Here is a 27,246-nt window from a genome sequence, read left to right as displayed (position 1 = left end):
CATGTTTGGAATGTTCTGGAAAGTTGATTAGTTGTGTAAGGGAGATAATTTTAGAACAGTAATTAGCATGTCAATAAAAGTTCTAGATTGTTCTTATATGCCTTTATAAAAGGGACGTGCACAGCTTCCAGTCAGACTTTTGGGATCGTGTCTCTTGTGTGTTACTAAACTCCAGCAGTAGTCATTCTCAAGACTTTTCAAGACCTTCACTGTCAACGCTGGATTTATACTGTGGACTTTGTGCAGCTGCAAGCCTGCAAGGACTGTTCATTCATTCAACTGACTGTTACAACTCTGAGACTGGAGCTTTGCCGTCCCAGCTGAGATAAGTAGTCTGTACACTTTTAAAGCTTGTACTCTATCCCTGACTTAGCAATTAGTTTTTTTTTTCGTAATAAATTTTGTTTAAACGTTAACTGCTGAGTTCACCCTTTGTTCGTTTTCTCTGCACGTAACAAAAGTGATTTCAGTCATCGTAATCAGAGTGGAAACCATGCGTCCTGGTGTGAAAACAAAGTGAACTTCAAATAGATTTAAGTCCAGGACTATGTCTGCCGAGATAGAACAGTAACCGCGTGCATCAGGTTTCTGTGTAGTGCTACTGCTGCAACTATACTGACCATATTTCTGAGGGTCTGTGCTACAAGTGCAAGAATTTGGCATAAATACTGATCATCATTCAGGATTCGAAAGAGGTACTTGTGTAACTGTAAAATAATTACAGAAACAAATTGTTTTATTAAGAATATTCGTAATCATAAATTTATTTATATTTTTACACTCTTGCTAAGACTGCACCTAGAGACCCTATGATCATGGAGGGAAGTGACGATGAATCGGAAACGTACGCATATACTGCATTGATAAGGTAGTGCTATTAAAGAACACGGGTAAACCACAAAGACTATTTACGCCACAATTTTCAAATCCTGAGTGCCGTACAAGGCGCATCTTTATCGTCAAATTTTAAATTTTCCTGCACAATGTGCAATTTATCTTACAAGACGTAAGTAATATATCCAGTCAGACCCTCGTTTAGTTTGTCCCCCTAGTAAATCTACAATCTGTATTAATGTTTTGATAAACTCAGAATCGCAACTTCAAAATGGCCCACTAGCAATCCAACTGTTTGTAGTTTTGTCAATGTAACTTGGGCAGGTAGCTGGTACATGAAACAGCTATTTGAACAAATCTCCAGCATAGGGGCATCGTGGGTGTTTTTCATTAAATTGAATCTATTTTAGATCAATGAAGGACTTTTTCTTACTTTTGCAACAGTGTTACGTGACCTTTTTTTTGGGAGGGGGGTTAAAAGTGGGCCATGGAAGAAGATTAAACATCTTCCAGCACATGATATTCCACGGACATTATTTTTAATTTACACGCAAAGTACACATCTCTTCAAATATATTGTTTTCGTAATTCTGAAGTTAACTCGAGGGAGAAAATATAAAATTTTTCGATTTTCGAAAAACCAAGCCGTTGAAACGTTTTCTTATACCAAGAGCAGCTTTAAAATGAACCCCACAATTAGAAGTTTGAGAGTCAGAATATCTGTCCCCGAGGCGCATTCTACCTTAAACCCACCTGGCATCACATCCTAATTTCTTGCAAATTTGAATATATGGTAAGTTTCAATTAAGAAGAGTACCAAAGATGACAAAGTTACTACCCTTTGGACACATCTAGAATGTCATAATCTAATATAGGGCGTAGTGGGCATATGAACAGTCTGTAGAATAAGCTTATTTCAAACTAATCTTTGATCGTCGCATTTTTGTGATTATTTTACCGTGGTATCTGAGTCAAAACAAAGTATCTCATGCTAAGATGAGAGTTTGGGCTTGCAAATATATCACAATGCATCGTGGTTTTAACCACAGACAAATATAGAAACAGACTAGCAACGCGACATGCCTTTTGTTCCATGGTCGTCTCGGTAGACTATGGCCTTTTCATATTAAAATGAGCTTCAAAGGTGTTAAACTTTTTTGAGACTTTGTTTGTGGTTGATAATTGCACGAGATTATGCGAAAAATACGACGAGATGGCATCATGCTGCCAGCCAGGTAGCAACCATAGTTACTTTGTGAGCTCTCAATGCAGAAACACTGCTTCACGCAAATCAAAACATAACACGCCAGCAGTTTCATAAACATGTCCTTCCTTGACGAACGTGTACAAGACGATATGACTGACCGTAACCCCTTGAGTAAAACCGGACAGTATCGATAAAAGATTTCAAATTTGGTTCAAACACACTCATTATATATTAATAAAAATATGAGAGGAATTTTTAAAACGGTAAAACTCACTTTCCTGAAGCTCAAAACACTCCCGTTTTTGCCAGCACGCAAATTCCGCTCAGCACCACACGACAACAACAACACAAACTTTGCCGAACATACTTTGGCTTAACAATTGGCGAAAATCTGAAAATTACCGAAGGATGCATGGTCGGCACTCTTCGGAAAAGAGGGGCGAGAGCAACCTGAGGCAAGGCGAACATGGGTGGCTTACGTAACCGCTTCAGGCCTTGAACAATACCCATTGCTAGTCTGTTTCTATATTTGTCTGTGTTTTAACTATAGACTGCTGACGGTGACTGCAAAGCGTGATGAAACATCAAACTAACCTCTTGCAACCTGTCTCACTTTCAGGTACACTTCTTTTGCTTCTTCAGAGATGTCTGCTCCACCAACCATGTGATCTGCATACGCTGATAACTTTTCAGTTTTCATCACCTGTTCAGGATGGTTGGTCGCAAGGTCTCTTGTCTCTGAATTCGCCTGCATAAACTCACTAAATAGTGGATTTAATTCACGTTCCTTTGCTCTGTCACCCTCAACAGCCACAGATTTTCCAATGTCTCTCCCTCGACTTCTGTCTTTATTCTGTGATCGTATTATTCCACTTCTTATCGTGATTTTGCTGATTTCAGTTTCAAGTTCTTTATTCTTCTCCGCGATTTCTGTTAGTTGATCTACATCAGCAATCTCTTCGAATTCAGAGTCATCCAGCAGTTGTGTTTGCTGGGAATTGCGTGTAGAATTATCTACCAAGAAGGAATATTGATCTGATTATCCACAAGGTATAAAATCTTTTGTAACGATAAGTTTTGCATTGACTTCGCTACTATTTCTAGAAACACTGCTAAAATCATTATTGAATTAGTCAATGCAATTGTATTGTGCATCAGAAAAGTTTACTAACAGCAACCATACACCTGTTGAAATTGTTCAGAACCGTAATGTTCAAGAACTAAGTTTTGCAATTGGCACATAGGTAGCATTCTATGACATGCGTTAAAGTGGTGTAACCTAGTACGACACTTACAGAAGTCGTGCACTGATACATTTTGACTACGTCCAAAGGCCGTCATAAAAGTGATATCACTAAATGTAAGGCTGCATTCACAAACACCCCTTGAGGGGAATTGATGGGGTGGGGGGGGGGTTGAAAATATCAAGAGTATGCTTGGGGCACTTTAAAGGAATGCCAACGGTCGATATTTGACGTGGCGACTGCGGGCGGATCACTAGATATCGATAAAACACTACCTCAAAAAAGTAAAGTTTGAATTCCGGTGGCCCACCTAAATTCAGCTTCCGAACATCGAACGTTTAGCACTGGGGTCATTGTCAACTAAGCCAAGGAGTACAAGTCTACGCTGATGCTGCTGTGCGCCACAGTACCACTCACGTCGGTGATCAGTCATGCCCCGTGGGAGAAAGCCGAGTCTTACTGATTCACCAAAAAAACGAAAAAGAAAGTTTGCTGATTCCCCAGAATTCGCATAGGTGACTAGTATAGCCGCTGGGAAAACTATCGGGGGCGCCTCAGCATTCTTACCTATTGATAATCGATGCATCGATGGTCTGTGACACAATTCTGGTCGCACACAGATTAACCCTTTCTACATGAAAACTGTCTAACTATTGAGAGTACATTTGACTTGTAAAAAAAACTAACATTTCATCACGGAAACACCCTGGATAATCGCGGTCGGCACACCTAAGTATAACACATCTTTGCCTTGCTAAGAGCGCACTGGATACGTATATCCGACTCCAGTCGACAATGCAATACAATATACAGTGGCAATTGACATTGACAGGATTTTAACATTTTGAAACTGAATATGGCAAAAAAACTACCTTGACGCGGTAGAAGATGAAAGCAGTGATATAAATCTGAACTGTACATTTTCTTGCATATTCAAACTGGAAACATTTTTACGAAACGGAACTTAGTTTCGACCGACAGACTATCTCAGCACTGGCAGTCATAAGAGGTGGATAATATTTTACACATAAAAAACTGATATGTAAAAATGTAAAAATACAACTGATTCAGAATAATTAAAACAACAAAAATAAGATGGAAGTTTAAAAAATACCCGGGGTAAAGGCATAATGCTCTATTCGCAGTGGGAGGTAAATTAATTGCGTCGTTCGAACTTATTATGGACTCCTTAGAATATCGTAATTAGTACAACAACAAACCTTCGGGGGATTGCGGGTCATAATCAGAAACGATCGTAAAACTTCGGGATGTGAAAATAAACTTGGGAAATGACATGTTTGAATCGAAATCTCGCCATCCGCGCGCAGTCGACACGTCAAATATCGACCGTTGGCATTAAAAAAATGTGTTTTAAAAATGTTGCGAAGTGGGAGTGCCAATCTTGAAATAACTATATCTCTGATTTATATGAAATATGTGTTGGGTTGTCAATTTTAGGCGTTAATGTTGAAATTACTAAGAAAAATTATTATTATCGTTATTACCGTCATGAAATGACGACTACTACTACTACTCTACTACTACTATACTACTACTACTACTACTACTACTACTACTACTTTGTGTATAAACAGTTTATGTACAGAACGCTCTGCCTAGGCATGTACTATAATTTCCTGTGAAAACACCTGTACAGCTGATCGATTATATATAAATTGATAAAGTTATTTAGTTCCACTATATTGTTGCAAACACGTAATTTCTATATGTTTTGTCGAAATGTACCTGGATCTGATTCCTGTGACGATTGCTGGCGTCCCTTCTGTCTCATGTATTCCTTTCCTTCAAAATCAGATCAAGGATGTATATCTGGCTCTGAGTCACCTTATCACCGGCCTTTCAAAAGCTTTGTGGAGATCTCTGGCTGTGTTTATCCTACGGAAAGTATTTTCAATTCTCTGTGGCTCTGCAGTTTGAAACTTGGTAGTATCTCTTTTCTGCATAGATGACCCTTAATAAACCAGAAAAAAGCATGCACAACGTTGTGAGTAAAGTATTACAACATACAAGAGTAGCACAGTCACGTAAAACATAATTTGTATTAATGATGTGTTGATATGAAGAAGACGGTTTTACGTATATATATATATATATATATATATATATATATATATATATATATATATATATATATATATATATTTATATACATAATTACAGCGTATATATACTTACAGCGTAAGTGTCCATATCCAAGGCATAGAATAGTGCTTAGAAAAGAAAGCACACGGACAATCATACAGGGCTATGGATGTATAGTCTGTTTCTTTTTGCATTCCTAATGGAAGCACTTTCACAGTGTCGAAACGTTCAATCGGAAGATGAAGACATTTATGCAAGAACAACAACTTGAGGTGATTTAGTAAAAAAGCTATCAAACGTACAAACTATTAGCAGTCATATAAACATACGCACTGAAGAAAAACGGATAAACGAAAACTCACATTTAAACGTTGAACCAGAGAGAAAAGGAAATCAATTCATATGTCTAATTACCAAATTTTTGGATCATCTCCTTCCTACACAAGAAGTACTCTTCATAGTCAATGGTTACATCAATTGCCAGATAAAATGCACCGATTTTATCAAGGAGCTTATCCGACAGGAATTTATCTTCCATCAGATCCTGAAGATTACCATTCTCATATTTCCTCATTAGGCATTCCAGTGCATCTAAAGACTGACATGTCATCGTATAAGAAATACTTCCATGGCTAATGTCCTTCACTTTCATCTTATTATGCTGCTCATCAAGCGACCGTCGAACTTCATCCGTCATTTCTTTGATTTCATCGCTTTCATAGAAACCTCTTTCAACATCCACGACTGTTCTGCCTTTCTCTGGAACAACGGCACTTACTCGTGCCTTCAATTTCACTGTACCTATGCCAGTTTTAAAGGAAGATGATCGACATTCAGTTATTGTAAGATAAGAGGTACGCGTGAAGTTTTGTTCCCCTTTTAGCATGGCAATCCATTGTAAGTTTGGTGAAAGAGAAATCGTCGCGTCTGTGCAAACTGCAAATTTCAGAATTTAACCGATGCGTCAGAAGGAAAGTTAATTTTCAAATACTCGAATCCATAATCTGAATGCAAAACATATTATAATACATATTGAACAATAGTTCTTCACAAAGACTCAAATCAATTTCAGAATTTGAAGAAGAGTGATTTTTGCCAAGATGTAAGTTATGACCTTATGCACTGACGCGACGAAATGTAAATTTTTCCAAGGTTATGTTTACAGCACTGTTAGGGTGAAGTTACAAAATGATGGTGAATAAGCTTACATGGATCGCGTTCTTGTGGCTGTTGTTTAGGTTCACTGGGTTCTGGCTCGAGAATCCCTCCATTTTCTGCACGATCTGTTTGGTAATAAAATAGACTGATTTACATGCTTGTATATATGTATATTTGTATATAGGTGGATAGGTAGGTAGGTGAATGGCTAGATAGGTGGATGGGTAGGTAAGGTGAGTACATAGATATACGCAAGTCTACGAGATAAGCAATAATATAGATTGAGAGATGCGATAAATGGAACAAGTTGGCAAGCTTTTGGTATAGAATCACTCGATATAGCCTACAGGTACCGGTATCTTGTACAATTTCTAAAGTAATGATATACCACCTTGTGTTTCACTTCTCAATTAAGGGCATTTTAAGTCAATTTTAACGTCATCGTTTACCGCTCTGACGAAATTGTAGCAAATGTTAATTGTCTCCAGCTAGTGTTTTACCTTACTTTGCATGAAATTTAACGTCTTCGCCCTTTCAAGGGCAGTCACATGTATAGGAGTACGGAAATCCGCCAATTCGTAATATTTTTACGCTCAGAGAAGAAAACGCAAGAGGCATATTAATGTGATATGTTTAGATCTGGTCTAATGTGTGAAAACAGAGCTCAGAAAATGCTAATTTTATGATTGACTTCAGGTACAAAATATTGAAGATCAAGCTTACATGGATCTCGTTCGCTGTTTTCTGGCTGGGGAATATCTTCATCTGTTCGGCAAGAAAAATCAAACAGGTAGGCAAGTAGGTAAGTGACGTAGGTCAGAAGGTAGGTAGGTAGTTAGGTTGGAAAAATATGACACTTCTTTTGATTCAAACTTTTCCCCCAATTATATGCAAGCACATACGCAAGCAAATAAGCAAAATAGTTGTAGAAGTAATTCAGAAGGATGAAAAATAAAAGAGTGAACAGCTTGTAAAAAAACAGTCTTAGGTGTACACACTTGCTCTCACATTTATAAATGAAAACTTAATACCTTGTGTTTTATTTGCGTCTTCCGTCACTGCGCTGAGAAAATCTGTGTTAATGTTCATCAGTTTCTGTTTCACCTTTCTCTCTTTGACCTTTTCTTTGATATCCTGCGCCCTTTCAAGGGCTGTTCCATAATTAAACAGAAATCTGCAGATGCCTTTCCGCAAATCCTCAGAATTGCTCATATTTACTACGCTTTCTTCACAGTCGGGTATGTGCTCCTCAATCAGATAATTGCTTAGTGAATTCTCCGGAACAATGAAAGGTATAGCAGCAGATACAGCAGCGAGTGTTAGGTTGGCATAATGTACTGAAGATGGCGGAATTAGGACAAGATTTGACCTGCTAAGTTCGCGATTCAGGTGTGCAGCTGATGGCATTCGAGCCGGTATAATACGTAAATGAGAATGTGGTTTCATGCGATCCCTAAGAGTAGATTCACAACGCGTTGGTACACCGAGAATTTTCCATTTCAGCGGGGATTTCTTGGTTTCGTGCCACAGGTTTGCGACAGCATTCATGGCCTTCATGACAACACTGTCCTCTTTCAGATCTGCTAATTCATGTTCTTGAAACAATGATAGAATTTGAAATCCTTCATCATCATCGACAGGGTCAGGGGAAATAATATCAAAATGACTTTCGTCTATTACGGGAGATAACCTATAGTGTTGTATGTTGAGGTGTTTGCGATAAAGTCTCCTGTACTCTTTAAAAATACTGCCTCCGACGGAAAAGACATAGCGCGAATGTTTACCTTCTTCTGACACGCTCTCCCGTCGCAGCTGAAGTTCTGTGTCCATGCAATCCGCAACTAAGGGAGTTATGAGGTCACTATCGAACAGGTTTATCAAGGAGAATGCTGCTCTCGGAAAGCATTCTTTTTCTATCTTAAATGCTGCGTCAGAATTTATCATTCCAAATCCGAAAACGAGTCTGACATTGGCTAAGTCTTCCAAAATTGGAAAGTATTGTTGATGGTAATAAAGCCAATCAACATCAGGCTGTGCATCTCTAACCTTGAATTTTGGAATTGGTGACGGCACTATGAGCTCAACTCCATATTCCCTCGCCTCCTTGATTTCTTCTTCAGTAGCTGTCAGAGTGGTGCAGTATACAGATAGCCCTAGTTCACGAAGGAGACGGATCAATAGATGAACTGCATCAGTCACTCCTCCCTGGATTGGACCTCCCCATCTGTTGCTAACTATCAAAGCCTTATTTCCCATATGCTTCCTGTGTAAGTACAGAAAAGACAAAAGTAGTGCATGAACTTTATTTACGTATGGTCAGCGGGTAGTAACAGATACAATAGCTTAATCGGAAGGCAGGTATAACAGATATATCAGTACTTATACTTTTATTTGCAATATAACAATTAAAGGATTACTAAAATATTGTAAAACTAGCAACACACACCAACATGTAAAATATTACATGAATTATATATCTATATTTGTTTTTCATTTTAGGCAAGACAAGTTTTTACCGTGTATAATTGTGTAAGACAAGTAATGACCTCTAGTCAGGAAATTATACATTAGTTTTACTTTACACGTGCGAAGAAAAATGTTACAGTGTAAAAATCAAATGATTAAGATTCAAATTTTCAGCAAATGCAAACAGGAAATATTACACATTTACATAATCGTCGTCGCATTAGGGTATGGCCATAAAAACCGAATGAGGGAGGAACATTTATTCTGCTATTTTGTGAAGATTGGCTACGTTTAATTTTGTTGTAAGCATGAAGTGTCAGTAATTTGGCGCCTCTATACCGTATTTAACAACTCAAACTGCTGTAAATGCGAACATGCCGTATATTTCACCGGAACTTATTCGTGTCATCTTTCGAAATTTTCTTATTTAGCTTCATATAGTTTGCATGCACAACTGTTAAACGTATTTTTTCATTCTGAAAATTGCACATTCAGTAAATCATGAACAGTGTAGATTATTTATTGCCCTTGTCATACAGATTGATTTTGTCCGTTAAGTACACCATGGGCGCCCATAAATTTGTCAAGTTCCTCATTCTCCGTAATGCCTATATACCTGTACGAGCTACAGAAGTAATGTCACAAATTCACTGTACGGTATAGATGACAATAGCGATAGAAATTGTGAGCTTTATTTCTAGAATTAACACAACAACCATAAACAGACCAATTTCTAAGCAACTGTACCTGATAAGTACGTACAGGGGTCGTTTTCTTGTTTGCAGAGCGAGATAAAAAACTTGCAAACTTTATAGATAAGATATAAACGACAAAGGTGCACTGGGTTTCAATGTGATATCCAAAGGCTTAATTAATTATGAGAAAATAACTATATTTTTAGGGACATATTGAAAGTTATGTGCATGGAAAGGACAACGATGATCATGTGTGTAGGTTATCTTTTAAGATTTTAAAATCTCAAAATGAGTTAGAATCCGTTACACCGCTAGAAAGCCAAACTAATGATGCGCTTGTAAATATTTCCTACATCGGTACATTTTCAAATTAAGCGATATTGTAATTTACGGCGAGAAAAGGGTGTGTAAGCCGGCACTATACCGACGAAAAGCGCGAATACACCGAACATAAAATCGTGAACATACACAAGCTCGCATGCCTATTCTCGTACAAACGTAAATTATTTTTCTCGTCATCTTAAGTGTTCCTCTATTTTATCCAAATAGTCGTTATTGATTTTGTGTCAGTTGACAGAGATAAAATGCAAGGAGATCACTTTATTTTCGTTTTCAATTCTTGAACTTGAGTAAGACGAGGTGAGATTTGATAGGGGAAAAAGGCTAAAGTTACGTTTGCTGGAATGAGACTAATAATATAATCGTCAAAACATTCACGCTTTGCTTGCATTAAACCACCAAACATACTGCTGATTATCAATTTCTGCGATTATTAACCTAACCTAATTAACGTTCAGCCAATGTCCGGCAGATACATATACCAGATACCAGAATGTAATTTAATATTCGCAAACTTTAGGAAAGATAAACACCAAATCAAATAAATCATACGAGTGCAATCGGATTGTGTGTCACGTACGCATCAACAATACCATGGTATCCATAATAGTACACCATAACGAGAACTAGCAGCAGTATACATTGTTTTGTAGTCATGTACTACGGACGATAAGAATTACAACCTGGGCTAAAGTTTATTCACCTAAATATACGACATACGTAAATATGCATACTTTGCCTTGTTTTTCTTTCCAGCATTCCCTGACTCTGTGCGTGAGATCCTTGAACTTGAAGAAGCAGTAGCAGGTTCCCCTGTGACAGCTGTATTTGCCTCGGTTTTATCATTCATGTCGCTAGGTATATGACCAGTGGCGAATGCTGATGGACCCTTGGAGCGAACTTTTGCAATGGCGTCGTCAGTGTCAGCAGCGAGTAGCTGACGATCAAGCTCGCTGTACTCATCGCCACTACCGTTGCTGTGTATCTTTCCAGCCTTTCCTGAATCTGTGCATGAGATACTGGAACTTGAAGGAGGGGTAGCAGCTTCTATTATGACAGCAGTATCTGCTTCGGTTTCGTCATTCTCTTTGTCAGGTTTATGACGAGTGGTGCAAAATTTTACGTTGGCGAGAACAGGTAGCTGACGATCAGGTTCGCCGTACTTATCGTGGCTACCATTGCTGCCACTCTCAGTGCTTCCCCGTCTACAGCGGCGGCATTGTGTACTCAAAGGGTTGCCCATGATGATGTCTTAATTCTTCTACGATGCTAAGCGCAAGCAGATGTACACGCACAGTGTTTCTTGTCTGCACAGTAGTGGGTGTGTCAACCACTTTCAAAGTTAATATTGACACAACAGTGCAAGTCATATAAAACTCTCTCAATGTCCTGTATGGTGATGAAACTCTCAAATTGCAGATTTCTTGTCAGATATCAAAGCATTGGTGATTTCCATGGGACTACAGTTAACCGATGGAAAAACAAAAATAATCCTCATTCGGTCTCTCTTTGACAGTTTTCAAGACTGAGTCACCATTCCCTTACAATCTGACACTGCACACAACAATGAAATCTTGTTTGATAGCATTCGTTAGACCTGTCAAATTATTTATTCATTCATCTATCGCGCAAGATTGATTTAGAAATATAATATCTCACATCAAGCCTGCCTGACCTTCAGCATTTTATATATTCAGCCAAACTTGACTTCACTGCTGGGTATTTGTTGCGATGCTCTATAGGGTGCTGGACCCACGCGCATCAAATTATTACAGAGGCCCAGAACTTGACCGCCATCATATTACAAATATAAACGAGATCACGTTACTCCAGTGACGATAAAACATCAACACCTCCGAATTCAGCTCAGAAGTTTGCTCCTTCCTTACAAATTACTTCATGGTCTCGTTCCTGAATATATGGCTGAACTAAACAGACTTGACAGTTACGGGCAGATTTTTATTTGATCAAGCCTTTCAAATACATTATAAGTTCTTCGTGCTAGGCTAAAATCACATGTCGACTGATCGCATTTCTACTGTTTATCGATAATATACTGTCAATTGCCACTTAACAAACTTTAAGTCCCGAATGCCTGCACTAGATTTGAAAACGAAGCCCGAGACTCACTTCTTTTAGAAACGCCGAACTGTGTAGACGTCTACTGATTTATACAAGGCACTGTAGCGATTGTTTATCGTTATGCTTATCCAGTAGGCATTGTAACGGAATAGATTCGTTTGCTTGAGAAAGGAGGTAAGGCTTGTCAAAGATATCAGATGTGTTGGAGTAATAAATTTATTAACAACGAAAATATGTTATGATGAGTTTATTCAAAATTGTTTGTAAAAACAATAGTAATTACCACCACCACCACCACCACCACCACCACCACCACATCATCATCATCATCATCATCGATTCAACTCAACAACAACAGCATTCGAATAAGAAAGTACAGACCTCCCTAGGTAACCTTAAACTCTATATGTAACTCGTCCTTCTGACAGTACGGTGTAATCCTGTCAATCCGTTAGAACAATTAGGCTTCAGTACCGTTAGAAATTCGATAGTATTAGGTTCAAAATTCTCAAATAAAGTTGAAGCCAATAATGAGGTGACGAATATTCAAAACACCACAATACCAAGGAACAACAAACAAGTTGATGTTAAGCAACTGTAGTCACTGTGGCTTTACACGTAACACTACATGAAAACCCAATAATACTTACTGTATTAGCATGTATTATTGCCTGTATTTTAGCTGAAGAGTGTATATACAGATGAATACATTTAATAATCAATTCCTTGTACTCAGCAAGCCTGTATTCATGTGGATTCCTGTGAATTCACTTTTTTATTCTATAATATAGGCAACTCATTAATGTGAATTTATCTGTATTATTATGTGTTGATGCACAGTAAAAGTTCGAACATAACATAATCATAACTCAAATTAGGGAAAACAACAGTTGTATTATTTGTGATTTTATTTCCGCTGATTGAAAATTTCTTCTCAACTGTGAGAAGTTTTTGGCGCTATCACTTCTTTAATATTGCAACCCCCCTAAAAATAACAGCAATGTTTCATATTATGTTTGCAAACTCGACCCAGTGTGGTTAGGTGTATCCATTCAGACAAGGTTTACCAGAGAGTACATGAACACATTAGTTGGAAATAACCGGTCGTGCATTTGGCTTAGAATGTCTCAAAGCGTCTGGCCTTCTACCATGTTGAATTGTGAGCGGAAATGCTAAATTTGCAAACAGATGAACAAAACAACCGTTGTTATACGATGAGGACATACGCAGACGTGTAAATTAAGGGAAGGCAATATCTTACATTGATTGGTTTTAAATTTATCACCTTGTTTGTACGCATTGTAATCCATAAGTGGCACTATTTAAATACAACCAGGTTCTAAATAGTTACAACCGGACACTAAATATTTTTGACTCTAAGTTTCGCCATAGCATGGTGCTTTGATTTCTTTCTTTTACAAACTTACAAATGGTGCTCCAACTCAAGATGGTTTGTAATAATAATAGTCATCACCACAACAGCATCTCGCCATCATCATCATCATCATCATCATCATCATCATCATCATCATCATCGATTCAACACAACAACAGCAATAAATCACTGTAAAATTAATTTTACTTCCTTCAAATCAGAAAGTATAGACCACCCTATTTTGCCTTAACTGCTATATGTAACTCTACACTCTGGCAGAATGGCGTAATCCTGTCCAGCCATGAAATCAATTAGGTTTCAGTACCTTATCAAATTCGGAAGTCTTGGTTTCAAAGTTCACAAATAAAGCTGAAGCCATAAACGAGGTGACGAATGTTCAAAATACCAAAATAACAAGGGATAGCCAACAAGTTGATTTTCAGCAAGTGTAGCCACGGTGGCTTTTCACGTGGAATTTCGAACATAATATAATAATAACTCCAGTTTGTTAGGGAAAACATCAGTTGTTTTATTTGTGATTTTATTACCGCTGATTGCAAATTTTCCTCTCCACTGTGGAGACTCAATTGCCTTGTCTATGGCAGGAATGACATCATCAGTTTTTGGCACTAGTACTTCTTGACTACTGCAACTTCCCCCTGATAATAACAGCAATGTTTCATATTACATTTGCAAACTCGACCAAGTGTGCGTAGGTGTATCCATTCTGGCAATAGTTACCAGAGAGTACATGAACTCGTTAGTTGGAATCTAGCCGGTCGTGCATTTGGCTTAGAATGTCTCAAAGCGTCTGGCCTTCTACCATGTTGAATTGTGAGCGGAAATGCTAAATTTGCAAACAGATGAACAAAACAACCGTTGTTATACGATGAGGACATACGCAGACGTGTAAATTAAGGGAAGGCAATATCTTACATTGATTGGTTTTGAATTTATCACCTTGTTTGTGCGAATTGTGATCCTCGTATGACATAATTTAAATACAACCAGGCACTAAATAGTTACAACCAGGCACTAAATAGGGTTGACTCTGAGTTTGGCGATAGCATGGTGGTTTGATTTCTTTCTTTTACAAACGTACAAATGCTACTCCAACTCAAGATGGTTGTAATAATAATAGTCATCACCACAACAGCATCTCGCCATCATCATCATCATCATCATCATCATCATCATCATCATCATCGATTCAACTCATCAACAGCAACAAATCACTGTAAAATGAATTTTACTTCCTTCAAATCAGAAAGTATAGACCTCCCTGGGTAACATTGACCTCTATATGTGACTCGTCACATGCCGGTACGGCGTTATCCTATCAACCCGTTAGAACAATTAGGCTCAGAACCGTTAGAAATTCGATGGTATTGGATTCAAAGTCCTCAAATAAAGCTGAAGAAAGCCAATAATGAGGTGACGAACGTTCAATACACCAAAATAACAAGGGTAGCCAACAAGTTGATTTTCAGCAAGTGTAGCCACGGTGGCTTTCCAAGTGGAATTTCGAACATAATATAAGCAAAACTCCAGTTGTTAGGGAAAACATCAGTTGTTTTATTTGTGATTTTATTCCCGCTGATTGCAAATTTTCCTCTCCACTGTGGAGACTCATTTGCCTTGTCTATGGCAGGAATGACATCATCAGTTTTTGGCGCTAGTACTTCTTGACTACTGCAACTTCCCCCTGATAATAACAGCAATGTTTCATATTACATTTGCAAACTCGACCAAGTGTGCGTAGGTAGGTGTATCCATTCTATAGTTACCAGAGAGTACATGAACTCGTTAGTTGGAATCTAGCCGGCCTACATGTGGCTTTGAGTGTCTCAAAGTGTCTAGCTTTCTACCATGTTGCATTGTCAGCTGAAATGCTAAATTGGTGCAAACACATGAACAAAACAACCGTTGTTGTACGATGAGGACACACAGACGTGTGAACTAAGGGAAGGCAATATCTTACATTGATTGGTTTTGAATTTATCACCTTGTTTGTGCGAATTGTGATCCTCGTATGACATAATTTAAATACAACCAGGCACTAAATAGTTACAACCAGGCACTAAATAGGGTTGACTCTGAGTTTGGCGATAGCATGGTGGTTTGATTTCTTTCTTTTACAAACGTACAAATGCTACTCCAACTCCAAACTCAACTGCAAGAACCCAATTCTATGAGTAGAAACCAATCAGCTAATTTGTCGAGGAGTAAATAGGCTACTTTAGCTAATTAGCCAGTTCAGCGAATAATTCCGTTTCTAAGTGGACGATTCACAAAACCCCCACAAAATGACAGCTCATGGTTTGCATGAGAGGAAAGATTTTGTTGTCAATGTGTCCTTAGACCCGTGTGCGAAGCTTTAATGCCTGCTTGATTTGTCCAGTTTAGTCTTATTTAAAACAGCTAACTGGAAAGGCCGTCGGACCTGTGACTGTGTGATTCTCTAATTTACAAAGATTGTATTCCATGCACGATATTAGATGTTTCACGTCAACATAGCTGTAAGATCTAATGTTCACAATGTACATTATGGTAGACATGCGTCAACATCGGTAACATAGTGTTTGCATTGTCCATATGTGTCTCCCACGACCTTTTAGCGCAGTACGGACGATGCCATTCCTCCAACTGAGTCACGCCTCGTCGTCTTTTGTCATCGTTGCCACGGCTGGGTAGAAGAGTGAAGAATCCGAATACTAAACAACGTTTCGAAGGAAATTGATCCACTGTAAGACATAATGTGGTATTTTTTTACGTTCTCCATTCTCAAATTATTCATGTTTGTGACATTTTTTATATACCATTTGCGATATATTCCTATTTTAACAGAATAATACAACAGTTAAATTTGCACCGACTCACACATTTGAAAGGTAGGCTTTTAATACGTTAAAATCCAGTGCTACACAGAGAAATATTTCACACTTGCAAGTCTTTGTATTACTTTATGATATCCGTTGTCATACATTTAGGACTGTACATTTCTGAATCAAAGCAGAACCTTTTTATCACTTGTCACTACAATTTGACACACTATTAAGGTAGCGGTAAAGGCTAGAGCGTCAGTTATAAACTTCAATAAAACTATTAAATATAAAAGTAAACATTCTCAGTGGAATAAAAAAACCTGGACATTTGGGGTCAAAGGCATTGCAGAGTTATAGCCTGTTGAAACTTATCGTCGTAATGTAATCATTCTCGGGTCAGTTCTGAGAATATTCTCGAGAACGCTTGGTTAAAAGTGTGTTTCGAGTAAGTGTATCTGAACATTATGCTTGGCGTTATCAGTATCTCTTTCGTTAAGGTTTCAGGACTTGCCAAAGAGAGGGGAATAATGTATCGCGAGATTTGACCAACCATGAAAACGTTGATAATTTTTTTTACTTCCGACTCCTAATATTGACTGTACGATGGCTTTTCGTAAGTATAAATACGAATCACATTTCAAAAAAGGCATGTCCGATTTTGTATGATCTTTATTATGTTCAACTGAAATAGCGATGGATTTTCACATAGTTGATATTATTCTTTAAAAAAAGTATCACATGCTATCAATACAGCACTAACAATTTGTTACAATAAATTAAATTTTGAACTATAATTTAGTAGGAAATATAGACTTCTGACGTTACGGTAAGTATTTGGCAAAAATGTAAACTTTTGAGCTCATCCTGTAGTATTTCCCTTTATAAGATGATGTCTTTTTTCCATGTACGCAGGCTTACTTATGGCGCAAAAAGTATGGATATAATTAAAATCAGAAGCAGCAGGTCAGAAGATCGACATTGTGTCACGAACACATCGGCAATACCGTGTCGTCGTGTTATGGTAAATGAGTGTTGTCTACATGGAAGCATTCTTTGGTTGTCATTGTGCAACATTACAATAAGAGCGATTACATGAGCAACAGTTTATTCACCTTAAAATATCAAGTACTTCATATAAATGGGCTTATTTAGCTTTGGTTTCTTTCAAGGTTTTCCATTTCTTCATGAAGTACTTTGACATAAGAAGCGGTAGCGACTTGACCACTGTGTTCGGCATCTGGTTTAAATTCAGTGTGCCTAGGGAACAAGTACAATTAAATGGGGCTTTGGGTAGAGAACATATTCCGTCAATATTTCGTACTGATTTATGTACGTAGGTATGTACGGTAGATATAGGTAGGTAGGTATGTACAAATGAAAAACTCGAAAACTGCAGCACCTATCATCCTAGTATTTGGTGCACATGGTGAAGAGGGACATTTGGTGCACCACCCTATGGTGGAGATATGAATTATTTCAAATGAAAATGTAAGTGTCAAAATATGCAAATAAGGAGGAAAGGTTAAAATCTTGTAAGTTGCAAAACTTCTGCGATCAGAGGCCTTATTTCAGCGCAACTTGGATTAGCCTACAGGTTCCTTGAAGTGACTTTAGTTAGATTTGTTCGAATTGTGATAAAATGTTTAATTCTTGGTAATATTTAGCTTTTACACACTTGAGCTACAGTCATAGCGTTGTCTCTCTCTGTCTGTCTCTCTGTTTGCACCATATCTCAAGAAAGCCTGGGCGGATTCAACGCCAGATTTGGCAGACAGGTAGGCAAGCTGATTAGACTTTGGTTAGTGTGGTTTGCATATTAATTAAGTTATGAAATATCTTTTTTTCATATAACGGTTTCCCTATGGAGATAGTAATGACAGTCTCTGCATATCAAGAAATATCGCACAAAATTTCCTGATGTGACGGAGTCGCATACCTAGAAAGCTAAGCACGCGTAAAAGGTAACCCACGACTCACTGCTTTGTTCAGCAAAGTTCATAGGCGCAGTAGAGGCTCTGGAACAGATTGAAATGTACGACCGCAATCTTACCGTCTGGATCAATGTAGCTATAAATCTAACAGTGCTTATCAAACATTTTGACAATACTTAACATAGCGGCATCATGCATTTCACGATAGGGGTGATGGATGTAAGAGATGTATGTGCGAATGCAAATATTTCCCAGCTACAATAAATGTTAAAGACTAGATTTAATAAAATACACTTGTCACAAAAGGTATACACATTACTTTTGCAAGAACGTCACGTAAAATACACTTTGTAAAGGTGTCTAGCTACTGCAATGCACCATCCTTAAAGTGGAGTATCTCAGTTGTTTTCGCGAACTCTACCGTTCAATTATTAAGTCAACATAGGTGTGTTGTATCTGACATGATACGTCAAAGCAGGCCGTTTGGACTTTGGTTGGTCAATCGTTCGGCCCTGTAAATACCAAGGTATCTAGGCTTGTTGAAGTATTTATTGTAAATTTGCATGCAAAGTCAGTTGTGATACAATGACGATGCATTGGGCCGTGCGTTCCATTGGAAATCAATCTTGTATAGATTGGCTGTAAATTCATCACCTTGTTTAATAGGGACTGCATGGTCAGTTTCTTCGTCCTCCATAGAGGAGCGTTAAATTTTTCAGGAGGGTCACCCTGTTTTTGATTTGGGTGATAGGGTTCACCATGTTTTGGTAATATCAGGTGCAGCCAACGAACAATACACTTTTAAAGCGGTCCTTATTACGATAAGATTTAGTGCGCATGACAATACGGCTAGTTTTCAATCGGGTTCGAACCCACAACATACGGCATCAGTCGCCTAGCGGAGAGGCCACAGAGAGAACCGCTCGGCTAAATCCCCACTCTCAAAAAAGAGTGGTTCAATAGCCGGCTAAGTTGTTACATTTTTCTGACTGAGACCGCTCCACACGTTGTAGAGTTCGTGAAGCACTCACTCACGCATGCTCACTTTCACACATCGCACATACAAACTTTATCGAAGCGAAGCAACGAATACATTGCTTTAACCGGGCGAACGATAACCTCGGGGACAATTCTGTCCACCAGCAGAGCTACCAACCCAGAGTAGAAAATACGGCTAGTTTTCAATCGGGTTCGAACCCACAACATACGGCATCAGTCGCCTAGCGGAGAGGCCACAGAGAGAACCGCTCGGCTAATGTGATCAGACTAATTTTAAGTCCAGAGGGTAATTAATTAGCTGTTCATAATTTTCCCTCAAACAGAAAATTGTTTGACTTATCCTTCCGTGCTAAAACTTCATTTTTACCTACTCCCAACATATTTCTGCCTGTCCCACCCTCCACCCATTGTGAATTTTTGAAGCTCCCCTGCCCCTTGGCGATAGACAAACTTGCCAATTTCCCCTGCTGTGGACTAAAATTTCCCCTTAAAATTTTTATATTTCCCTGCAGACATGAAGCTCCCCTACCTTGTGATGAAAAAACTGTCGATTTTCCCCTACCCTGTAGATATTAGGCTTAAAATTTAACATTCCCATGCAGACATGTACTGCAGTGGCCTTCTATTCGGTTTCCATCCCGAATGATATGGATGACTGACTCCTACATGCGTCTCCTATATAACACGACGCCCCTGAAAAGTCCTTAACTTTTTCAATCCATATATTCACAGAAAAGGAAAATTAACACATTTTGTGCCTATAGAAATGTTCAGATTTTATCTCCACAAGTTTGTAAAAAGGCGCCGTCTATCGATCATGAATAGTCGACATACGTTGTCGATGTTTCAAGAACAGTCCCCCCTCCAGCGCTGGACCTTGGCCTAACCAATTTGTTATCGGTTCATCTTATATTAATTTCATTCATTCTGGTAGAAAATTACGTGAAAATATTACAATATGTAATATGCTTAATAGGATGCTGTTATGTAGGTCATTTCCCCCACACTCATCATGACCTGAGTTCAATTAGTCTAGAACATTCTCAAGGTCACTGCCCTTAATGACCTCACAACCTTGAATTCAATTAGTCATGTTTGGAATATTCTGGAAAGTTAATTAGTTGTGTAAGAGAGATAATTTTAGAACAGTAATTAGCATGTCAATAAAAGTTCTAGATTGTTCCTATATGCCCTTATGTAAGCACATGTGTATAAAAGGGACGTGCACAGCTTCCAGTCAGACTTTTGGGATCGTGTCTCTTGTGTGTTACTAAACTCCAGCAAGAGTCATTCTCAAGACTTTTCAAGACCTTCACTGCCAACGCTGGATTTATACTGTGGACTTTGTGCAACTTCAAGCCTGCAAGCCAAAGGACTGTTCATTCATCCGACAGACTGTTACAACTCTGAGACTGGAGCTTTGCCGTCCCAGCTGAGATAAGTAGTCTGTACACTTTTAAAGCTTGTACTCTATCCCTGACTTAGCAATTAGTTTTATTTTTGTAATAAATTTTGTTTAAACGTTAACTGCTGAGTTCACCCTTTTATTCGTTTTCTCTGCACGTAACAATGCCGGGTGTCGTTCAAGTATTTGGACGTAAGATACAAGCCCATAAAGGCATACTATAAAGTCATCGTACCAGCCATGAATTCAGTTATTCAGTGGCAGTATTCGACGCACCCCACAGGGGACTAACTTTAATATATCAGAGATATATTAAAGTCATTATTATCTAGAGATCGTGACTTTAGATCTACAGCTAAAAGAATAGCAAAGACTTTATTGGAAAGTCTGTCGGTGGCGGCTCCTGCGACTATTGAAGTTGATATTAGCCGACCAAAGTTGATCGAACGTATAAAGTCAAATTGTTATCAGCTTTTTTTGAAGAGTTTTTTCCTGTCACACTGCAGATGCAAATATTTTTCCATATTTGGCCAACACTTTATGCAAAAATCTTACAGGGACACTCACATATAATTTATGTGATTCACCACTTCAAATTTCATATTTTATTGTTTGTATTCATAGAAGTGACATATGTCTTCCATTATTAAATTTGAACCTGTAGATTTCTGTACATCTTTGATTTTCCTTTTTACCCCGCTTAAAACATTATGAGAAATAAGGTGTTGTGTTTCGGTGAAAATTAATGTATGGGCGCTTTAATATGTTTTGCTTCAATATGTAGCTCTACAACATTGTCGGATGTGTTTTGTTAAAGATAGGGACCCCGTTCTCCATCACGAAACAATTGCAAGGGGTAGAGCGTTCAACGCTACGGATCCGAATGAATAGTCCCGGTTACATGTATCTCACTCCAGTCGTCATTGCAAGAAGACCCCACTGAGGAGACCAATAACAACAATAATTATTATTACCCAATAAGGCTTTACAACGCAGTTGAGTAGCATTATACATTTGAAATCGAAACAAGGTTAAATCTTCTTGTGTGACAAGACAACATAATTATTGCTCTTACTTGTGGAGTACGTTGTCTTTATATACGTTTAATGCAGTAAGACGAGCTTACTCCCATGTTTTTCGTAAGTTATCTGGTTTTAAACATTCTTTTATTCAGAGTAACAGTGCAATGTTTATCAGTCTTTCGATTTTAAATTTTGATGAAACCCTTCAGAAAAAATCATTTAGTTTTCTGAGCAGACTCCACCTCTCAAGTAACCTGCTTGTGGTGAGTGTTTTATCTTTATCAGTGTTATCACAGAGTGGACTGTGGAGAATTTGGAGTAAGCGTATATTTAAAATGTATTGCTGTTTTGCTATGGAATTTTTTATAATCTGAAATAAAGATATTATAATAATAATAATAATAATAATAATAATAATAATAATAATAATAATAAATAAAATCAATATAACGAGATGTTTCTCAGTTTATATGAGGTCAAAATATACTTCGCGAGTTTTTCATTAAATAAATTCTTTTTCTGCTGTAAAAATATAATAATAGGTTAGTTTTGGCTTGTGTCATTCGGAGAATGATCGCGTGAAAAGGTTATTTTGGACTTCATATCTTTGACAGAATAACGAGAAGTACAATCCATTCCATGCAGTTTGTATTACATTGAATTCTTTTCAGTAATATTGGGGTTTAAATTTGGAGTAGTATGTCTGCCTATTTCATTTGCCAGGCCATGATTACTTAATAAACAGTTTTGAGAGTAATTTTCTTTAATCATCTTATCTCAGTAACGTTTCTAACTTCAGATTAGTAGTTTTATTATTATGGATACATTCTACATTAACAGTTATCATCACCTACGGTTTTTCTTAAAGTAATTTGATAATGAGCAGTTCGTTTCGTAATAATACCCCATGAAGACTTTATTTTATTTCAATAGTGCAGGCTCAAGTAATGTAGTCTGTTTCCACAGAGAAAGCCCATGCCATTGTTTTTTAATTGGTGTATTTCAAAATTTAAACCAGGAGGCACTGTCAACATCGTTTGATATGTTCCATGAAACATTCGGTCGTTAACTAAATACCCCCTTTGCTAGTTGAACAATATCTAGGTAGGGTTTTTATAATGTTGACTTTTGACGTCAAGAACAAATGAGTATTGCCATAGTTCAGCTCCTACAGTCGCATTGCAAGCTTTAATGCTGCACTATAGCAAATGTTTCCAAAGTTTTAAATGAACTTTAATTGCTGTTGTTCTTTCACACTTTCGTATAAGCATTTAATATTGGCCCTGAAATCCCATCAACCAAACATTATCAAAATACTGGAAAACACTGCCATAGACCCGGATATGGAGGACAGGTACCTGTAAATATTGATGCAGGTATTGGTCTGTACAATAAACAATATGTAATGTGGAGGCTGATATCAGAGAGAGGCTGCATAGACTCACATATAAGTGTTTTTGTTATGGGCAGTAAGCAGGTAAATGTTACTGGTGTTCCCCAGTCATTTTACCGGGGTTACCCTTGGTATATCAATGCAATCAGATCAGGGGACAGTAGAATTGTTACCAGGGTTCCAAAATCACAGTACCGTCATTACCCAACCTTAGCAAAAACACTGTATATACATGTAACACATGTACAATTTCTACTTTGTTCAGTTTTTAATAGTCATTTCTACATGAATTTCTGTTAAAAAGTTTTAAATCTCTATGGCATATTTACAATAGCAATTGCCGTGGAAATAGCGATAATACTGTTAAATTAATTTGATGATTTGACAGAAATGTTTCAAAGTGACAGAAACGATTACTTCATATAGAGGTAGTATTACTGAGGATTGAACTGGGATTAAAATTGCTAGTGACAGTCATTTATTATTATTACAACTGTTCCGTAGAAAGGCTTGGTATTCTTTGCATCGGATCAAACTTCAAATGTTACACTCTAAAACAGGAAAGACAAAAACTTTGAAGGGTTGATGTAGTGCAAATAATCATAACACTTGGCACTGTGGTAGCGCATCCTGGATGACTCAGTGCATACCCTCACAGGCTGCAAACAAATCACCAATAATAATGTTGTCTTGTAATTCCAGTGTTTTAAATATGCATGATTATTTGTTTAAAATTCACTTTGACATGCATGTTTAGTCAGAGCAAAGTACGCAGTACACTGCTGTGTCTACATCTGCTCATGGATATACTGTAATGTACCGACACTACATAATTTTTGGATTGTATGTAGAATATATAAAGATATCCATAATTAAAATATGCCAGTATTTCAATGTTATGAACCTGATCATGATGCTTATTGTTTTATGAAATTGTTTTATGTAGGATAGATAAAGAGGCTTTAGCTGATGTATTTTAAGATAGTTCAAAAATAATTAGCATTGTTGAGATTTACATACATATGTTTGTAGACTTCATTTCCATTCAGTGAACTTCACATATTGAGGTCAGTAACCTTCATACATGTAACATGTTATTTACAAATAGAGTTTTATTGAAAATTTTCCTTCCATATGGGCATAGTAGCTGCCATTGCAATATCCCACAAACTTCAATATTTTACTTCAGTGATCAAGATTTTTAAGTGGTCATGGTGATAACTTTGAAATTTCAAAATAAAATCAATAGCGGATGTCATGACATGTGTCAAGGGTCTCCATCCCGGCACAAGTTAACTGGGTATAGTTGGACTCAGTGACCTGTCATAACATAGCCAGGGAGGCCATCATCGCTGGTGATATAGAAGATTATCTGCTGTGAACACTGAACTCACTTTGATTGAAATTACAATTTCCAATCTATCTCTGTGTAAGCTTATGGGACAAGCTGTATTGTGACATTATGAAATACAAAGGTGATATGGTGTTACAGAGGTCATTGACATCACTGTATTACCATTGACAATTATCTACCTCGGGAATCGCCATGCGAGAGGATATCGGGATACAGAAACAGCGTAGAGACTCCAAGTCTTCAAAGATAACACCGTTTATTTCTTATAAATGGATGCTACATATTGCCAGATAGTTCCTTCTCTCAAGATGTTGTCCCTTCGTCTGAGATGGTGTTCGTAAAGACATCTCGTATATACAATTTAATGCGTACAATCCTTATTTACATACAAATGAAATGCAACGTCTCTCCCTGATAATAACGTATTTGGTGCCAAGGTACCTACATGTATCAATGGCCAACACCATAAACACGAAAACAGTATGTACTTGCTAGATTTCTCACAGTACCTGTAGCCATCGCACATAGTTAACCTGAACCTGATTATTAACCTTTATGCAGAATTGACGTCAAAGTCAATGACCTCTGTAACAATGGATTATTTGTCAAACTTTCAATGCACATTGCTGTGTTTCACGATCATTTCATGGATGTGAAAGTATAGTCTTACCTTCCACCTTCTGCTACCCACTGCATGTTAGTGATATCTGTACCCTGTGTTTACCTGATTCTGAGTTTATGACCTCTGTAGTCATGGAAACAGTGGGACTACAACTCAAAAGTTGACCTGTACTAAGTGGACTCTTTTCATGGAAAAAGTATGATTTGTACTTGTAATTTAGGGTTTTCAGCAAGATAATAATACCTCTGCCCATTCTAGATTGTGGCCTTTTGTCGTTGTTGGTAAGTTGTATATTTTTTGTAAATAAAATTTTTAACTGTCAAATGGATTCTTTGTGAGAGCCTTTGTGATGAGATTTGAAAGAAAATTGAAATAATGTTACAAGAAAGATGAATTTTATCTGTACAGTGGTTTCTCTAAGGAAGTAGCGAAATGGTTTCCCGGGTTCTCCCCAATGGGATTTATAGGGGTTGGCCACCCCTCTGTATTTTGGAGCATCCTATTCATATGTTAATATCAATACAGAAGAACCCACTTTCACATTGTATACTGATGTATACTGTACCGCCCATTCAGCAATAGAATTCATAAAAATGCATGAAGTTTCCTACTTATCTCAGGGTCTGCAGTATCATGCACGAAAGATGAATCCCTGTAAACGAATGCATAGTAAAAATATCAACCTTTTGTATTTACAGAAGGTTGGATAACAATGTGAGAAATGGCTAATCTCAAAAAATATTGAGTCTTGAAAGCAAACTATGGAGATACATGATGCATGGATCATCACATTTATAATTGGAAGTTTTTTTATGAGATCGCAGTTCCAAGAAAACATCAAATACAGGTCATATGTGAGTGAATGATGTTGATTTCATCGTATAGTTTTTAGAGATAATTTAATTTGTATTGTTTTTCAGCCATGCTTTCCTTTTTATCGGTGATTCACAAAAAATTGATCATAGTCGTAAATTTGAGATTTTTTGTGAAGTGTTTTACACTCCCACCTTTACTTTCTACGAGCCAAAGAAACATTCATTTCTGCAAAGTATTTGTCATGAAATATCATCAATATTCTCTCAAAATGTCAATGATAGACATTAATTAAGGATTATGGGTTTCATGTCCAGACACTTTCTGCATACATATGTTCTTTTAGCAATAAAATAAAAGGTAAAATCTGCCAGATGTTTCAGCTCTGTCAGTTTTGTCAAGGAAATTGTGTTTTCTTTCTTGTGTAAATAAACTTTAAAATAAATCCTGAATATTCTTATGCTAAGAATAAATATTCTTATGCTAAGAATAAATTCATGGTCTATTCTGACAAGAGGATATACAGGATTTCTTCATTTCTCAAACTCCGATCTGTTTAATAATAGCCTGCATGTAGACTTTATCAATACCGAAATCGACACTGCTGTAGTTGCCTGTATTCCTGATAAGATTTTCACTCTTGTAATGTACGGTAGATCTCTGATATGAATCTTTATGCGCTAAGCTATGTCCAATTTTCAATAAAAAATCGTGAATGATTGACCCTAAGTCGTACGACTCTAAATTGGTGTTTGGAATCTTATTATACTAAGATCAAGTATGGGCGTTGGGGGCGCTGTATCTATTCTAAAGGATGATCGGGGAACGACGTAACACAAAACCTAATATTACCGTCAAACCGGGTCAGCAATTTTTGTAATTTTTTGATGATGTGAAAATGAAATCTTAGCTCAATTTCACTTCACTGGAATATGTGCTAACTCTCGCAGTGAGCTGCACATGGCCCTCCCTGAAACTACCAATCTGGCCAAGTGAAGTGGGAAACATTCAAATTCCTACAAGATACATGATTCGGCTCAGAAAGGTGAATGGAACTTTATAATTACAAAGATTACCTTCATCTTTCCCTATTTTATCAACATTATTTTTGTCAGAGGTCTACATGAGACGGAAATAGGATGTTAAAATCGCGGTACATATGACGTGTGATGTGCCCTTCTCACAGCAATGTACATCCAGGGAGTGGGATATCGTATAAATCATGTTGGAGAGTTAATAAATGTGGTTACATGTTGTCTTGCTTTAATAGTTTCATGTAGTTTTTCTCATGGTAAGCTGTGTCTTCACTAATGATGAAAGGGGGATAAAAGACATTTAAATATTAGGATTATCCGAAACATTGATTCTTTCTTTGAGTG

At 37.5% G+C, this 27,246-nt stretch overlaps 2 long non-coding RNA genes across 2 annotated transcripts in view; one reads left to right on the top strand and one right to left on the bottom strand.

Moving 5' to 3' along the window:
• The window catches only part of LOC139127315 (uncharacterized), a 63,336-nt gene extending 37,958 nt beyond the window's left edge, over positions 1-25,378 (top strand). Inside the window, exon 2 of the long non-coding RNA XR_011550975.1 lies at positions 23,271-25,378. This is a non-coding gene — a long non-coding RNA (uncharacterized lncRNA). The remainder of the gene's footprint in view (positions 1-23,270) is intronic.
• On the bottom strand, positions 5,207-6,667 carry LOC139127314 (uncharacterized). The gene is made up of 3 exons (XR_011550974.1): positions 6,597-6,667; positions 5,803-6,189; positions 5,207-5,257 (listed from the first exon to the last, which is right to left on the bottom strand). It is a non-coding gene; the product is annotated as an uncharacterized lncRNA (long non-coding RNA).
• Positions 25,379-27,246: the final 1,868 nt, after the last annotated feature.

The sequence above is a fragment of the Ptychodera flava genome, unplaced genomic scaffold (genome assembly GCF_041260155.1).
Source record: "Ptychodera flava strain L36383 unplaced genomic scaffold, AS_Pfla_20210202 Scaffold_30__1_contigs__length_3116999_pilon, whole genome shotgun sequence".
In the NCBI taxonomy this organism is placed as follows: Eukaryota; Metazoa; Hemichordata; class Enteropneusta; family Ptychoderidae; genus Ptychodera; species Ptychodera flava.
The sequence above is the reverse complement of the archived record's forward strand: the minus strand, read 5'-3'. Positions and strand labels throughout refer to the sequence as shown.